The sequence below is a fragment of the Petaurus breviceps genome, unplaced genomic scaffold, assembly GCF_028583685.1.
Source record: "Petaurus breviceps papuanus isolate PSGF00001 unplaced genomic scaffold, PetGlider_PUasm1.0 90743, whole genome shotgun sequence".
In the NCBI taxonomy this organism is placed as follows: domain Eukaryota; kingdom Metazoa; phylum Chordata; class Mammalia; order Diprotodontia; family Petauridae; genus Petaurus; species Petaurus breviceps.
Window position 1 is genome coordinate 15,771,014 of NW_027187332.1, and position 6,553 is coordinate 15,777,566.

The window sequence follows — 6,553 nt, forward strand, 5'->3', positions numbered from 1 at the left end:
TCTCTCTCTCTCTCTCTCTCTCTCTCTCTCTCTCTCTCTCTCTCTCTGTATTGAGTTTATTTATGCCTGCCAAAAGGTAGATGTCTCAGCACACACCCCTCAGGAGCATAGTGCCCACCATTTGTCCAAGGAGACGCGGCTGGGGATGTACTTAACTCCACAGCCATCAGGAATGAGTCCCTTCTCAGCTATCATATCCTCAAACTCATCAACATTGAACTTGGTGAAACACCATTTCTTGGAGATGTGGATATTGAACTTGAACTTGGCTCTATGCAAAGCTTCAATCACATGTTCTTTATTCTGGACTTTGGTTCGAATCGACATAATGACTTGGCCAATGTGCACACGGGCTACAGTGCCCCGGGGCTTCCCAAAGGCTCCCTGATTGCCAGTACGGAGCCTATAAGCCCCAGCACATGACAACATCTTATTGATGCGGATGACATGAAAAGGACATAGCCGCACACGAATATGAAAGCCCTCCTTTGCCACAACCCTTCACCACGTACTTGTTGGCACAGATTTGAGCTGCCTCTAAGGCTTCGGATGACAGCTGTTCATATTCATCTGACACCATGTGGCCACACAATGGAAATTCATCCACTTTCGCTTTCTATCTAACAAGATCAAAGATTCTGATCTTGGCATCAGGCCTCCCCTGGGAACTTCCAGTATGGCTTATTTTCACAGTACCTATAAAAGGGTCCGGGATTACGGCCTATGGCCAGTGCCAGCAAGGACTGTATCTCACCGCAGAGAAAGAAAAGGTATAGCCTTAAGCTTCCTTAATTAACTATAATTTGTCAATAGATCTTAAAGGATTAAATAACCAATTCCCATTCTTTATTTACTTTTTACTGCAGCTAAAGGAGATTTGCAAATTTCCCTTCTGTATTTCCTTTGAGATGCCCCCACTTCCCCAACCACTTATGAATATTCTAGAAAACTTTTTTTAATTGCTGCACAACTAAAAAAAAAACAACAACCACAATGTACTGCCATGTAATTTTATAATGAAATTGCCCCAAAAAAGGCATTTTTCAGTATGTGTGTGTTTTCCTTATTATTTCATTTTCAAAATCACAATCCACTCTAAATCAATTTATTTTCCTTCCTAAATCACTCTTGGTGGGAGCCCAGTGTGCCTTTATATTTATGAAAAGAGTCTTCTCTTCTCTTTAATTTGCCCTATGTATGACATCTTGTCATCTTGCTTTGGCTTGTTCATTTCGTTTCATGTGAGTGATATTTTGCCCAAGCTCTTTGACTGATTATTTACCTGTTGAAATATTTACATTGACTCTTTGAGGACAACGGCTGCTCCTGGCAGAATTACCTCTTGGCCCCAGTGGGCCAAGCTCTGAACTTTTCCAATTGAAAAGGTCAGGCAGTTATGGGAAGTGACAATTTTTAATTTTGTAACCTCTGTAGGGAGCTGAGTGCTACTGACTTGAACAAATAAATTAGCGCGGAGCTGGCGGCCTTTGCCAACTGAAAACTGCCACATGAAGAGGAAGCAATTTAACTCCAATAAATGGAGAGAGATGCTGGCTGCTCCTATGAAAGCATCAAGCTGAGTCACCATGAGAACTAAGAAGTCTGAGTAATTGCTCTCTTAAATTTCCTTTAGGTATTTTTTTGGTTGTTTTTTGCTACTAGTTAAGTGTTCTTAGTTGAATTTCACTCAGTTTATTCTCATCCAAAGGAGATTACCTATTGATTTACATTATCTTCATAGCCAATGACATTTGACTTTCCCAAGTGACATGACTCCTTGTGGGATATTCAGGAGCCAAGAGGCAAGAGTGACCGATCATACTCTGAAACTTCTCCAAGCCTGAAACAGTTTTAATAATGTATGCATTACCCCCCCATAGCTCCTATTTCTATTAAATGGAGGGATATTTATTTCATAGGTTCATCTGGGTGGTTAGGGGGCTCAGTGGATTGCCTGGAGGACTTGGTGTCAGGTATACCTGAGATTGAATACTACCTGAGAAATTTACTAGCTTTGAGACTCTAGAGAAGTCACTTAACCTCTGTCATTTCCTTCATCTATGAAATAGGGATGATAATAGCACCTTTCTCAGTGGATTGCTATGAGGACAAAATGAGTTAACCTGTAAAGTGCTTTGCAAACCATAAAGTATTAAATAAATGCCAGGGATTTTTGTCATAACATGGACTGAATAGCTTGAGATTGCCATTTCCTTTTCAAATGCTTGGTTACTTGTTCAGGAGTGATTGAAGAAGAATCTTAGATCTGAAGTTCTATGAGTAGTGCTATTTGAGGTTCTATTAACAGAGAACACCTGCTGACACATTGGGAAAATTAATTTGCATTTTATATTGCTCTATGACCCTATGAAATAAGTTTAAAAGTCATTACTTCCATTTTAAAAAGAAGAAATTGGTCTCAGAGTTATGTGAATTTTATATTGTCATACATCTGGTAGTGTAGGTGTGATTCAAAACATGGGTTCAGTTACTACCTACATAAGACAATTCCCAAATGTACATATCTAAGCCTTCTTCTCTCCTGAGCTGCAATCTAGCATCACCAAATAACTTCTAAACACCTCCTACTGGATGTTCCATGGATATTTAAAATTCAACACTTCCAAAATAGAACTTACAAGAAAAATAGCTAGCATTTACATATCACTTTAAGGTTTGAAAAATATTTTATAAATATTGTGTCGTTTTATCCTCACATCAACCTTGTCACATAGGTGCCATTATTACTTTCACTTTAGAGAAGGGGAAGCTGAGGTAGACAGAGAGGTCAAGAGTCTCAAGAGTCTCTTACCCAGGGTCACACACATTAATATACATTCTTATAATAGATTTGAACCCAGTTCTTTCTGTCTTTGGATTCCTAGTCCTTTATCTACAGAATCACTCAACTGACTCATTATATTTTCTTTGAGACCCACCCTTCTACCTAATATCCCGAAGTGTCAAGGACACTGTTATTTTTCTAGGAACTCTCCTCCTCCTCCTCCTCCTCCTCCTCCTCCTCCTGTTCTTCCTCCTGCTCCTTCTTACTTTCTTCTTCACAGAATCCTTTCTTCTCACTTCAAGGTTTCTCACTTTCTTCTCACTTCTTCTCACTTCAAGGATTTCATAGTCTGGCCCCAACCTTTCTTTCCTAGCATTTTACATTGCCCTCCTCTCACATCATTGAACACTTTGTGTTTAAAACTCTCCTACTTATTATCCCCACCTACAGAGTTTTATATGCCCTACCTCTATGTCTTTGCATAGGTTGTCTCCTATGCTTAGAATTGCCTTCAGAACAATACCTTGACTGCTTCCCAAGTAAGGTTAAATTTTTTCAAATAATTAAAGATACAGGCAGTTATTATTACTCCCTGTTCACCTGTAGCACCAACACAATATTCACAGAACCTATAGAGGCTATGAATAGGCTGGTGTGATTCTGAATTGCAAAATAGAGCAGACTCTCCACATGGAAGACAAAATCAAAACATTTATTCAAACACCAGCAAGTTGAATCCCAAAATCAGAAAGCCAAATCCATCATACTTTTTTTCCTAGGTTGGCCCCATTACATACAGCCAGGGCTGCTCTGGTCTTGGTAAAAATCTTTATTTAATATAGCATGGGAATATCTCAGGAATACTCAAATCCGCAAATGAGTCTGTGGTTTCATTATTTTGGGACTTGCCTCCAATAGTGTAGAGTGCAACCCCATCCATGCTTGCCTATACTGTGTGGCTTTTGTTGATGTTCTCTGAAAAGTTCCCCTCAAAGAGTAGGCCTAACTTGTAGAGGACCTTCCTTTCTCTTTACTTGTAATGAGGACACCAGGAAGTTATGCTGGTTGCCTACCTCTCATACCTTGCCTCATCATGTGACCAGAAAATGTTCTCTTTCTGTTAAAAAATTACTTGATAATTATCTTTACCTCATTCTTCTTTTAACTTCCGTATTTGAGATATGTTGTAGTATAGTCACATCTACCATGTGCTTCCCCATTTCCCTCTGTGTTACTCATCTTCAATTCAGCTAACGTTTATTACATATCTAGATGCTGTGCTAGATACAGATTTCAAAATGCCATACTCTCAAAGAAAATAATTAAACAAGCCTTATTATTATCAGTAGCAGTAGTCATAAACATTTCAAATTTTGCATAACATATACACATATATTATTTTACATATTTTACATTATATTATCTTTATTAATATTGTATATGCATGCTATACACATTATCTCATTTGACACAAAAACACTGTGACATAGGTGTTTACTATCACTATCTCTATTTTATAGATGAGGAAATTGAGACTGAGAGATGCTAAGTGACTTGCCCATATTCAAACATTTAGTAAATGTCTGAGATGGCACAATTTTTTTTAAATTTGATAATATTTTCTTTTCTTTTCCAATTATATGTCAGGATAGTATTCAAAATTCATTTTTGTAAAATTTTGAGTTTCAAATTTCTGTCCTTCCACTCCCCCATCTGCAAGACAGCAAGTAATACAATATTCTATGTTAAAACTCTATCTCATACACATACATGTACACATACAGGCACAATCATGTCAAACATATTTCCATGTTAGTCATGTTTTGAAAGAAGAATCAGAAGAAAAGGGAAAAACCATCAGTAAGAAAAAAACCCCCAAAATGTCAAATAATAAGCTTTTATCTGCATTTAGACTCCATGGTTCTTTCATTTCATTTAATTTCTTCTCCTCTTTTCTCCTTTCCTCTCCTCTCCTCTCCTCTCCTCTCCTCTCTTCTTTTCTCTTCTCTTCGCTTCGCTTTGCTTCTCTTTGCTTCTCTCCTTTCCTTTCCTCTTTTTTAAAAATTAATTAATTTATTTTTAATTTGCAAAATTCATTTCCACAAGATTTTGAGTTAAAATTTTTCTCCTCATCTTTCCCCTACCCCACCCCAAAATAGCAAGCATACTTAATACTCCTTCCCCCAATCTGTTCTCTCTTATATCCTCGCCCAATTCCCCCCGCTTCCCAGCAACTTTCTAGTAGGACAAGATGGATTTGTGTACCCCAGGGCCTGTATACCTTATTTCCCAGTTTCATGTAAAAAACAATTATTTTAAACTTAAATTTTGGGTTTTTTTTAAATTAATTTGTTTGTTTCCTTTTAGTTTATAGGATTCAATTCCACAATTCCTTGAGTTTCACATTTTGTCCCCTTCCCCCCCCCTCCACCATGGAGGCATATAGTCAAGTATAGAATCTGTAAATACTTTCACATTATACATTAGTCAGGTTATAAAGTCAGATTGTATCAGATGGAATGAAAAATGGTAAAGAAGATATAAAACCAAATAAGAGAAGGAAAAAGATCAGGTATTTTGCTTCCACCTGGATATAAACTCAGTTCTTTCTAGATCTTTCTCTGGATGAACATATTTCTCTCCATCATGAGTCTTTTGGGATTGACTTATATCACTGCATTGTTGAGAAGAGTCTAGTCTATCAGAGTTGGTCATCACACATATGTTGTGTCTGTAATTGTGTACAAATTTCTCCTGGTTTTACTCTTCTCATTCAACATCAGTTTGTATAAGCCTCTCCAGCTAAATATGAAGACCGTCTGCTCCTTGTTTCTTATAGCACAATAGTATTCCATAACATGTATATACCACAACTTGTTCAGCCATTCCCCAATTGATGGGCACCCCATTAATTTCAAATTCTTTGCCACCACAAAAAGAGCTGCTATAAACATTTTTTGTACATATGGGTCTTCCTCCCACTTCTATTATCTCTTTGGGATATAAACCTAGGAGTGGTATTTCTGGGTAAAAGGATATGAAAGTATTTATAGCTCTTTGGGCATAATTCCAGATTGCTCTCCAGAAAGGTTGGATCAGTTCACAAGTCCACCAGCAATGCATTAGTGTTCCAATTTGCCCACAACCTCTCCAGCATTTCTCATTTTCCTGTTTTGTCATCTTAGCCAATCTGACTGGTGATATGTGGTACCTCAGAATTGTTTTGATTTGCATTTCTCTAATCAATAGTGATTTAGAGCATTTCTTCATGTGCTTATAAGATATCTTTAATTTCTTTCTCTGAAAATTGCCTGCTCATATACTTTGACCATTTATCAATTGGGGAATGACTTGTATTCTTATAGATTTGATTCAATTCTCTGTATATTTTAGAAATGAGTCCTTTGTCAGAGACATTGGTTGTAAAGATTCTTTCCCAATTTCCCACCTCCTTCTTAATCTTGGTTACATTGGCTTTGTACAGAAGTATTTCAATTGCATGTAACCAAAATTCTCCATATTACATTTTATAATGTTCTCTAATTCTTGTTTAGTCATAAAGTCTTTCCCTCTCCACAAGTGTGACAGATAAACTATTCCTTGTTTTATGAGACTGCTTACAGTATCAACCTTTATACTTAGATCATGCACCCATTTAGACTTAATTTGGGTATACGGTGTTAGGTAATGGTCTATGCCCAATTTCTGCCATACTACATTCCAGTTTTCCCAGCAGTTTTTGTCAAATAGTGAGTTCTTATCCCCAAA

The 6,553-nt window shown here is 37.3% G+C and overlaps 1 pseudogene; it reads right to left on the bottom strand.

Annotated features, from left to right (window-relative positions):
* Positions 1 to 99: 99 nt before the first annotated feature.
* LOC138145664 (large ribosomal subunit protein uL16-like) lies at positions 100 to 649 on the bottom strand (annotated as a pseudogene).
* Between the last annotated feature and the right edge of the window lie 5,904 nt (positions 650 to 6,553).